Below are 12,196 nucleotides of genomic sequence, written 5' to 3'. Positions count from 1 at the left end.
GAAACATCTAAGAGCAACAATGGCTCAGCTGCCAAGTGGTAGGCCACACAAGCTCACAGAACAGGACCACCGAGTGCTGAAGCGCTTGGCACTTAAAAATTGTCTGTCCTCGGTTGCAACACCAAGTTCCAAACGGCCTCTGGAAGCAACGTCAGCACAATAATTGTTCATTGGGAGCTTCATGAAATGGGCTTCCATGGCAGAGCAACCGCACACAAGCCTAAGAGCCCCATGCGCAATGCCAAGCATCGGCTGGAGTGGTGTATTTATGAATTTGTGTTCACCTTTATTTAACCAGGTAGGCCAGTTAAGAACAAGTTCTCATTTACAACTGCGACCTGGCCAAGATAAAGCAAAGCAGTTCGACAAAAACAACAACACAGAGTTACACATAAACAAACGTACAGTCAATAACACAATATAAAAATCTATGTACATTGTGTGCAAATGTAGAAGAGTGGGAAGGTAAGGCAATAAATAGGCCATAGAAGCAAAATAATTATAATTACAATTTAGCAACAAACACTGGAGTGATAGATGTGCAGATGATAATGTGCAAGTAGAGATACAGGGGTGCAAAAGAGCAAGAGGGTATGTAATAATATGGGGATGTGTCACGTTCTGACCTTTATTTCCTTTGTTTTGTCATTATTTATTATGGTCAGGGCGTGAGTTGGGGTGGGCAGTCTATGTTTCTTTTTCTATGATTTGGGGATTTCTATGTTTCGGCCTAGTATGGTTCTCAATCAGAGGCAGGTGTCATTAGTTGTCTCTGATTGAGAATCATACTTAGGTAGCCTGGGTTTCACTGTTTGTTTGTGGGTGATTGTCTATGTCTAGTTGCATGTTAGCACTATGGTTCATTAGCAGTCACGTTAGTTTGTTGTTTTGTTAGCTTGTTCAGTTTACATCGTGTTTTTTGTCATTCAATAAAAGGAATGCATTCATACCACGCTGCGCTTTGGTTCGCTTCATGCGACGATCATGACAGGATGAGATAGTTGGGTGTGCTATTTACAGATTGTCTGTGTACAGGTACAGTAAGCTGCTCTGACAAAGTTAGTGGGAGAAATAAGTCTCCAGCTTCAGTGATTTTTGCAATTTGTTCCAGTCATTGGCAGCAGAGAACTGGAAGGAAAGGCAGCCAAAGGAAGTGTTGGCTTTGGGGATGACCAGTGAAATATACCTGCTGGAGCGCGTGCTACTGGTGGGTGTTGCTATGGTGACCAGTGAGCTGAGATAAGGCAAGGCTTTACTTAGCAAAGACTTGGAGCCGGTGGGTTTGGTAACAAATATGTAGTGAGGGCCAGCCAACGAGAGCATACAGGTCGCAGTGGTGGGTAGTATATGGGGCTTTAGTGACAAACCGGCAATGTGATATACTACATCCAGTTTGCTGAGTAGAGTGTTGGAGGCTATTTTGTAAATGACATTGCCGAAGTCCAGGATCGGTAGGATAGTCAGTTTTACGAGGGTATGTTTGGCAGCATGAGTGAAGGAGACTTTGTTGCTTAATAGGAAGCCGATTCTAGATTTAATTTTGGATTGGAGATGCTTAATGTGAGTCTGGAAGGAGAGTTTACAGTCTAACCAAACACCTAGGTATTTGTAGTTGTCCACATATTCTAAGTCAGAACCTTCCAGAGTAGTGATGCTAGTCAGGCGGGAGGGTACGGGCAGCAAACGGTTGAAGAGCATGCACTTAGTTTTACTAGTATTTAAGAGCAGTTGGAGGCCACGGAAGGAGTGTTGTATGGTGTTGAAGCTCGTTTGGAGGTTTGTTAGCACAGTGTCTAAAGAAGGGCCAGATGTATACAGAAGGGTGTTGTCTGCATAGAGGTGGATCAGAGAATCACCAGCAGCAAGAGCAACATCATTGATATATACAGAGAAAAGAGTCGGCCCGAGAATTGATCCCTGTGGCACCCCCATAGAGACTGCAAGAGGTCCGGACAACAGATCCTCCGATTTGACACACTGAACTCTATCTGAGACGTAGTTGATGAACCAGGCAAGGCAGTCATTTGAGAAGCCATGGCTATTGTGTCTGCCGATAAGAATGCGGTGATTGACAGAGTCAAAATCCTTGACCAGGTCGATGAAGATGACTGCACAGTACTGTCTTTTATTGATGGCGGTTATGATATTGTTTAGGACCTTCAGCATGGCTGAGGTGCATCCTCAGGGGGGCTTGGGCATGTTGCTGCAGGGGGTGCTGAAATGTTGGCCTGGGTAGAGGTAGCCAGGTGGAAAGCATGACCAGCCGTATATTTTTTTTTCTTGAAATGATCGATTATCGTAGATTTGTCAGTTGTGATAGTGTTTCCTAGCCTCAGTGCAGTGGCAGCTGGGAGTAGGTGCTCTTATTCTCCTTGGACTGTCCCAAAACCTTTTGGAATTAGTGCTACAGGATGCAAATTTCTGTTTGAAAAAGCTAGCCTTAGCTTTCCTAACTGACTGAGTATATTGCTTCCTGACTTCCCTGAAAGGTTGCATTTCGCAGGGGCTATTCAATGCTCATGCAGAACGCCACAGGATGTTTTTGTGCTGGTCAAGGGCAGTCAAGTCTGGGGTGAACCAAGGGCTATATCTGTTCTTAGTTCTACATGCTTATTTAAGATGGTGAGGAAAGCACTTTTGAAGAGCAACCAGGCTCTTCAAAAATAGACGATCCGACTGCTACACCATTTTGGAACTCAAAAGCTTGCCGCCATTGGACTCTGGAGCAGTGGAAACGTCACAATTTACCATCTGGCAGTCCAACAGATGAATCTGGATTTGGCTGATGCCAGGAGAATGCTACGTGCCCTAATGCATAGTGCCAACTGTAAAGTTTGGTGGAGGAGGAATAATGGTCTTGGGCTGTTTTTCATGGTTCAGGCTAGGCACGAACATTACAGCATACATTCTAGATGATTCCATGCTTCCAACTTTGTGGCAACAGTTTGGGGAAGGCACTTTCCTGTTTCAGCATGATAATACCCTCTGCACAAAGCGAGGTCCAAACAGAAATGGTTTGTCGGGATCGGTGTGAAGAACTTAACTGGTCTGCACAGAGCCCTGACCTCAACCCCATCGAACACCTTTGGGATGAATTGGAATGCCAACTGCGAGCCAATACTAATCGTCCAAAATCAGTGCCCGACTTCACTAATACTCTTGTGGCTGAATGGAAGCAAGTTCCTGCAGCAATGTTCCAACATCAAGTGGAAAGCCTTCCCAGAAGAGTGGAGGCTGTTATAGCAGCAATGCCCATGATTTTGGAATGATGATGTTTGATGAGCAGGTGTCCACATACTTTTGGTCATGTTGTGTAGGTTAAGGTGGTTTAGTAGCAATGTTGGATATCTTTAAAATGTTATGTTGGGTAACGTTTAGCTTTTTTTTTTATGTATCCTTTATTTATGCACGTGTCCCATTCAAGTATAGGTATCTCTTACCAGGGAGCCCTTGCGGAAGTATGACAATATAACTCCAAGAAGTCCAGACATGATTTAAAGACATCAGTTAGTTTAGGGCCATGGGAGCTGTTCTCCCTTGTGAATGGCTTTCTTAGAGATTAGAGAGAGGAGGTATCCATGGTGTTTCCATGGGGACTCCCAGGTCATAGCTGATCTGATGTGACCATCAGCTACCAGAGACAGTAAGCCACTCATGTTCTAGCTGCTAATCCACTTAACTCTACACTGAGTGTACAAAACACCTTCCTAATATTGAGTTGCACCACCTTTTGCCCTCAGAACAGTCTCAATTCGTCAGGGTATGGACTCTACAAGGTGTCAAAAGCATTCCACAGGGATGCTGGCTCATGTTGACCTAAATGCTTCCCACAGTTGTCAAGTTGACTGGATGTCCTTTGGGTGGAGGACCATTCTTTATACACACAGGAAACTGTTGAGCGTGAAAAAAACTGCAGCTTTGCAGTTCTTGACACACTCAAACCGGTGTGCCTGGCACCTACTACACTGAGTACACAAAACAGGCGCACCGGTTTGAGTGTGTCAAGAACTGCAATGCTGCAGTGTTTTTTACGCTCAACAGTTTCCTGTGTGTATCAAAGGCACTTAAATCATTTGTATTGCCCATTCACCCTCTGAATGGATGTTAGGAGTGTGTATTGGAGGTGAAGTCAGTTGCAGGAGAGAAGAGTATAGTGAACAGGCGCACTATTTATTCCGGTCCAAAATGACAGCACAAAGTAACATAAAATGTGCCCAAACACGGAACATAGACAAAAAGTGATGCGCGTAACAATATCCACAATTCCAAAATACATGTAACACAAACAATCTTACACAAAGACATGATGGGGAACAGAGGAATAAATACATATGGATTGATTGGGGAATGAAAACCAGGTGTGCAGGGAACAAGACAAAACAAATGGATACATGAAAAATGGAGCGCGATGGCTAGAAAGACGGTGACGCCGACCGCCGTACGCCGCCCAAACAAGGAGAGGAGCCGACTTCAGCGGAAGTCGTGACAATGGCACACATACACAATCCATGTCTCAATTGTTTCAAGGTGTCTAAAAATCCTTCTTTAACCTGTCTCCTCCCCTTCATCTACACTGATTTGATGTGGATTTAACAAGTGACATCAATAAGGGATCATGTCTTTCACCTCGATTCACCTGGTCAGTCTGTGTCATGGAAAGAGCAAAAGAGTGTTCTTAATGTTTTGTACGCTCCGTGTATATACATACAACACGCATGCACATACACGCCAACACATACTGGAGGAGTTACTGGCTAGCTACAAGTGGGTAGCTTAGCTAACGAACTAACTACGTCGGTGACACATCGATGACCCACCAAAGGCAAACCCCATTTCTGTTAGAAAAGACAAAGAGGAGTTGGACAGTTTTTTGTGCCCAAAGTCGACTGTTAAAGCTAATTTCCTGAAATTCTACACATTTTAACATTGCTTACGAAGTGTTCATATGCTATTTGGGGGGCACCCGAATTCCAATCTCAATTTTTTTTTTTTTATAATTATTGGGGGGGGGGGGTCGATTTGTTCTTAATATTGGGGGGGACATGTAAGCCATTCCCTTGGCAATTTCGACTTTAGCATATTGAACCATGAGAATAAAGAGAACGTTTACACTGTGGTACACAGTAATTGCACTATGGTATATTTATTAATAGGATATGCTAGAGACATATTTTCAAATTGGTCCTTGCATGAAATGTATCCTGGTCTGTCTGTCTGTCTGTCTGTCTGTTTGCGTGTCACGTCCCTGGGTGCGCTGCTTAGGGAGTTCCCTTTGTACAGAGCACGGAGGAGAGGGGGACGGGGCCGGATTCTCCATGTCCCTGTCCCTCTACCACCTCACACTGCCTCGCTCCACCGCTTCTTCCTCTCTCTCCCTGGGTCGCGCTGGGGGATCCGATGACGTCACGCACCAAACACACTGTCACATTCTCCTTCTCTCTCGTTCTCTCTCTCTCATCTTTTCTATTCTGGGATGTAGTTCCACAAATAAACCCTGTGTCTCCCGATCGCAAACTCACGCTCTAAGCTTCGGCGTCTTCCTCAAAAACGGAAAAATCCTGTTGAAGAGCATTTTTTTACTGACAACTTTTCTTTATTTAGTGGCAGCATAAGGTTCGAGAATAGTCCTGCAGAAGTCGATCTTTGCTAATTTTGCTCGTTTTTGTGTTCTCGTGACGTTTTATCCGGCAATTAGCGAAGTGTCAAGAGCGTTGTCATAGGTTGTCATTTCTCTGGGATGTTAGGCTACCAGGACGTGGTGTTTTGCACGAAACTTTAAATGTGACACGGTAAGTGACTAAATATAAACTGTCAGTTGACTTCCAGTGTACAATTTCGTTATTTTGTAACGGAAAATCTATTGTCTTTGTTCCGTTTATTATAATAGCTATGTGGGGATGGGGAATACCCAGCGCTTGCGCGCAGATTAGGAATGTTGCGTAATATCCTAAGGAATTTGCACAGCCAATGCAGCGGGCAAACGGTTTGTAAACCGATTAAGATGGATTCATGGCAGGAAGCTTGTATTCTCTCTCCACGGAATAGTCAAGACCATGCACCTTTCTCTGTCACCTATTTGTATATTATTGTCTGTTATGTGCGTGTTGACTGTCGTGGTCTGTAATTTGATGTAGCCTACATCCTATGTTTCTGTGTGCTTGAATGTGTGTGTGTCTGTGAGAGGTATGGTGGGTGGTACACTAGCCCGTTCGGGGAATGTTCCATGACGTGTTCGCCGTCAAAAACGGGGCCCATTAAGGGGGTTCTCAGGCGCCTGCTTTTTTTTATACCCACTTTCTGGTGAAAATAATATGATTTAATGTAAAACAAATAATAATAATAATAATTCGTAATTTGTATTATCCATTACGTATGGATTACGAATGGGTTGTTTCTGCACCGGATTACCCAACTGCAGCATATGCACAGAGCTAGTGATGTTGAAAATTCAAATTTTCTCCTTAGCTTGTATTTTTTGTTTCATTGCCTAACAGTTATTTCCTCCCAACCATTTGGTCAACATGTATTTCTAGTATATTATTTTCCTAATAGAAAGCTCATTTTTCAATTGCTTTTTATAGAAAGATAGTTTAGAGAGATATGTGCTCTTGCACATACAGTACCAGTCTTTAGGATGATACATTTTCATGTTTAACATCCTTCCTGGTTGTCCAATGTATGTTTGACTGATTGAACCCATGTCAATAATATTTACCTGCTGGGTCCTCAATCCATATTTCAGTCTGTCATCATGACAATGACAGGTGACTAAGTGATGTGTTTTTCATCATCAAAACAGAACTAACCATCAACATGTGATATGTTTTCCCATGAAACATTAATGGATGTGCTCAAAGGCTTTACATCCATGATAACAGTCTATTACCATGGTACCACAATTGAAGCCTACGTTACCCAGTGGCAGTTTTTGTCTGTTTCTCATACAGTACCTTCATTTAGATGTCCTAAATTGCTTTAATGCAGATACAGAAATAACCTACTATCCCATCATTGTAATTCACCTTTGTTGAGCATGATCTGACTCTAAACGGATATCATTCAGGTTTGGCACCCACAGCCAAAGGCAGAGAGCAGTAGAGTGGCACAGTGGACAGTGGACAGCCAGTGGACAGCCATCAAACACTGGGCATGAATTCTAAAAGACCAACCTACATGCTGTACCATCTGTCCCACAGCGTTGTAGGAGAGGAGTGGGATATATTATGCCATACTGCACACATATTTCAGTGTGTCTTTCGCAGTACCAGCAACCTGATTGTGAGAGGAGGACGGTGAGGTTGTGAGCCTGGAATACAGAACGTAAGCAGTATGATATTGCTCAATTTCACCATGGTCACTTAGCAGTGGATGAAACCCTCTACTCATCTCTTTGTGTGTGGACGTTTTTGTATTGTGTCTCTGGTTAGGGAGCTGGTCTATTGTGAAGCTTTATTTCAGATCTACAGTACCTGACACAATATACCGATAAGAGTCTTTCCTCTACTGACTGCACGGAGACACTGGACCATTTGACACCAGCAGGTTAATGATACAGTCAAATGTTCTGTGGTGGGGTAAATAAATAGTAGTCTAATGTCAATCTCTGCCTTTGAGCTACGTCCCTGAATACACACAGAACACGGAACACAGAACACAACACACAGCCTGGGAAGAGGAGATCTACTTTGCACCATTGTCGTTATGGAAGAGTCCCTCTCACCACTTAGTTTCAAAGACCAAACCATGCAACACATTTAATGACTTGATTACCCAGAGAGGGAATCGAGTTGGGAACGGAAGACCATGGTATCTAAAACTTGCTGTTACTTGTGGTTCTGCATGTATTATCTATAGTGGTGGCTGTAGTGTATAGATCAGGAGACTGGGATGCTAGGATGTTACTGAGCATGGATCCTAAGTATCTTTGCCTTCATGTCACCATTCAGTGATGGGAAGATGACAGTGACTCACACCTGAGCTGTGTCTGGCCCCTTCTAAATCCTCTAAGCAATCTTTCTGTCTAACTCTCTAACCTTTGTTGTCACCCCCGTCCCCCGTCCCCCGTCCCAATCCCCATGGGGGTTCCCACATAATCCCAAATAGGACTGTGATTTAGTGAATGACCTTTGCCTCCCTCCAGGCCTGAGGGCACACACTTTCTAGTAGGCTTAAAATGAAGATATGGCAAATAGGAGTGGCAATATTGTCCGCTATTATCCTTAGTAATTTTCCATCCAAGTTGTCAGACCCCGGTGGCTTGTCATTGTTGATAGAAAACAATCATTTTTTCACCTCTTCCACACTCACTTTACAGAATAAAAAATGACAGTGCTTGTCTTTCATGATTTGACCAGATATACTTGGATGTGTAGTGTCAGCGTTTGTCGTTGGCATGTCATGCCTAAGTTTGCCAATTAAAAAATGAATTAAGTATTTGGCAATATCAGTGGGTTTTGTGATGAATGTGCCATCTGTATCAAGGCACAAGGCGAGACCCAAATTCAGACACAGGAGGCAGATGGTTGGAGTCTTAGAATGTTTATTCATCTAAAAGGGTAGGCAAGAGAATGGTCGTGGACAGGCAAAAAGGTCAAAACCAGATCAGAGTGGCAGACAAGCTCATGGTCAAGCAGGCGGGTACAAAGTCCAGAAACCGGCAAGGGTCAAAACCGGGAGGACTAGAAAAAGGAGAATGCAAAAAGCAGGAGAATGGGCAAACCGCTGGTTGACTTAGAAACATACAAGATGAACTGGCACAGAGAGACAGGAAACACAGCGATAAATACACTGGGGAAAATAAGCAACATCTGGAGGGGGTGGAGACAAACACAAGGACAGGTGAAACAGATCAGGGCGTGACAATCTGTTTCAATGATTGAGCTGAGTTTTATTTTTTCCCCAAAATGTCATTTAAGATACTCCAAAGCTTTTTACTATCATTCTTTATATAATTTATCTTTGTTTCATAGTATAGTTTCTTCTTATTTTTATTCAGTTTAGTCATATGATTTTCTCAATTTGCAGTAGGTTTGCCAATCGGTTGTGCTTCCAAACTTGCCATACCTTTTGCCTCATGCTTCTCAACCATACAATTTTGGGTTTACTACCATTTTTATTGTTCAGAGATGTGGTGGGTACTCTCTTCGTTCGCAGGACTTTATCCTGCTAACTGTTCCAAATGTCCGAACTGAATTTGGTAAAAGGGCTTTTATGTACTCTGCGCCATTGGCTTGGAACACCTTACAAAATACTTTTAAACTGGAAGAACTTGTCCCGATTGGTGTTTATAAATCAAGATTTTGAGGCTGATTCCCTGACCTGTCAATGTTTTTAATTAGCTGTTTTATGATTGTGTTATACTCTTGTGAATTCTATGGTTTCTACTAGATTACTTGTAGTTTATCATGTTGTCTGTCTGTAATTGTGCAATGACTTTGTGCTGCCTATCTTGGCTTGGTCGCTCAAATTTCAAATCTCAATGATCCCTTCCTTGTTAAAAAAATTACTTTAAAAAATTCAATTCCTCATCAATCCAAGGGGATTTAGCAGTTTTTACAGTCATTTTCTTAATGGGTGCATGCTTCTTAGTACCTGGAATACTAAGAATACCAAATGCAGGATCTGGTTGCTAGTCATTACACACCACAGACCAGCAAATATTCTTTACATCTTCAACATAAGAATCACTACAAATCTTTTTGTATGACCTCTTTTACACTATATTAGGCCCAGCCTTTGGAACTTTAATGAGGACACAGAGGTCCAAGCACCAGGATGACCTTCAGACTAGTCGGTCCCTTTGATCTCAGTGTGGCATTGTGGATCCAAATCATATTCAAATGTATGAGATGGTCAGAGATGAGTCAAATGGTTAGAGATGGGTCATTGTGACCATGTAGTTGTGGCTGTTTATCCAGGGTATATTGCAATGGGTATGTAGGTCTGTGGTGTTGCTTGCATTACGCTAGAAATGTTTTCACGTCACAATACACTCAGACACCTGTGTCCTACATCTGACGCCATGGAAATTTCTGTAACTCTGAAAACAGCACAGGATCCTGACCTTGGCTTGAAATCTTCACAATCATGTGATCACAATAACAAAAACAGCGTTGACACAGGTGACTCGATGTTCAGGTTCCCCCCTCTACAGTATCTTTATGTAAGGGGTGTGTGTGTGTGTGTGTGTGATAGTGTGTATTTATATAAACAGTGTTTTCCGTAAGTACATGGATTAGCCAGCCAAATATAAAAATTAACCACGGGCGGGAGAACAAGCCCTATTTTTGTGGCCTCTGGTACATTCGAATGCCTTGATTCCATATGAAATACCCATATTGGTAAAATGAGTTGTGTTATTGAGTAGAAAGACATTATTTTACAATTAAAATGACTGAAAATGTATGAATTCAGTATGCTAGTTGTTTTAGGCCTATATGATCAGGACTGTTAAACCTGTCTTCTCTTGAGATTAAAGTCATATTTATACTGAGCAATAAACTCAACATGTAGCAATTTCAAAGATTTAGTTACAGTTCATATAAGGAAATCAGTCAATTGAATTAAATAAATTAGGACCTAATCTATGGATTTCACATGACTGGGACTTGGTGAGGATGACCAGCACGCAGATTAACTTCTCAGAGATGGTTTCTGACAGTTTGTGCAAAAATTATTCAGTTGTGCAAACCCACAGTTTCATCAGCAGCCCGGGTGGCTGGTCTCAGACGATCCCGCAGGTGAAGGAGCCGAATGTTGAGGTCCTGGGCTGGCATGGTTACACGTGGCATGGTTGCAGTTGTGAGGCTGGTTGGACGTACTGCCAAATTCTCTAAAATGCTGTTGGATGGAGCTTATGGTACAGAAATTAACATTCAATTATCTGGCAACAGCTCTGGTGGACATTCCTGCAGTCAGCATGCCTATTTCACGCTCCCTCAAAACTTGAGACATTTGAGGCATTGTGTTGTGTAACAAAACGGCACATTTTAGAGTGGCCTTTTATTTCCCCCAGCACAAGGTGCACATGTGCAATTATCATGCTGTTTAATCACCTTATTGACATGCCACACCTGTCAGCTGGTTGGATTATCTTAATGTTGGAGAAATGCTCACTAACAAGGAGGTAAACAAATGTGTGCACAACATTTGAGAGAAATAAGCTTTTTATGTGTATGTTTTATTTCAGCTCATTTAACACGGGTCCAACACTTCACGTTACATTTATATTTTGAATCAGCGTACATTGTTACTGCAATATATGAATTGCCACATTGATGCATGTTCTTCAAATAATGTATTGTATTGACTCTGCTGCTGTGGACACATAGTGTAAGAAAACAAATGTAATTTTGAAATTTGGGTGAACTATCCCTCTGACAGTTTGGCCTGTCAATCAATCACTGTCCATGGGATTGTCAGGGGAGGGGGCCGGATGTTTATAAATCACAGAGTTAGGGTTTCAGATCCGTCAATTAGTCACTGTGGGTGGGACTTTGAGGGAAGACATTAGATTAGTAATACTGTCAGAAAAACTAGTCTAGTCTACTCATTAAATTTAATGTATTGTGTAAAAAACTGAATCTAATCTACTGTTTCAATTGAGTTTGTGGCAATACCTAAGAAAAAAGGTTGTGAGAAACAACATGTGTAAATTCACATGGAGCTGACTGCGGCCATCTAGAGCGCACAAAAAATAACACAGTTACTGAGAGGCGGTGACAGACAGCAGACTAACAAATCTTCACTCGCTTAGTGACTGACAGGCGCCTGTCCTATCAATAGATCACTAGAAGATGTTTGGCTACCCAATGAGCAAGGGCTATTTTGTTTCAAGGTTCCGTTGGTCCCATAGTGACAAATTACATTGTTTTGATAGCAACGTTGCTATGTTAGAATCAGCTATATTTTAATGTATTTGTTTTATTTAACTACACAAGTCAGTTAAGAACAAATTCTTATTTACAATGACTGCCTACCCTGGCCAAACACGGACGACGCTGGGCCGATTGTGCACTGCCCTATGGGACTCCCAATAACGGCCGGATGTGACACAGCCTGGATTCGAACCAGGGACTGTTGTGACACCTCTTGCACTGAGATGCAGTGGGTATGGGTAGCTACCGCGAGAGTTTGGACTTCTATCAATGTTAAGATGAGGGAAGTAGCTAGCTAGGACACTGGTAGAAAGTGTAAT

The 12,196-nt window shown here is 42.4% G+C and overlaps 1 protein-coding gene across 1 annotated transcript in view; it reads left to right on the top strand.

Moving 5' to 3' along the window:
- Positions 1-5,310: 5,310 nt before the first annotated feature.
- LOC110522245 (transcription factor HIVEP2) overlaps positions 5,311-12,196 on the top strand; it is a 99,798-nt gene continuing 92,912 nt past the window's right edge. The window contains exon 1 of the mRNA XM_036975817.1: positions 5,311-5,789. The gene's annotated coding sequence lies outside the window, so the exon portion shown is untranslated. The remainder of the gene's footprint in view (positions 5,790-12,196) is intronic.

Source organism: Oncorhynchus mykiss, chromosome 4 (assembly GCF_013265735.2).
Source record: "Oncorhynchus mykiss isolate Arlee chromosome 4, USDA_OmykA_1.1, whole genome shotgun sequence".
Classification (NCBI taxonomy): domain Eukaryota; kingdom Metazoa; phylum Chordata; class Actinopteri; order Salmoniformes; family Salmonidae; genus Oncorhynchus; species Oncorhynchus mykiss.
This window is presented reverse-complemented; position numbering and strand designations above follow the sequence as displayed.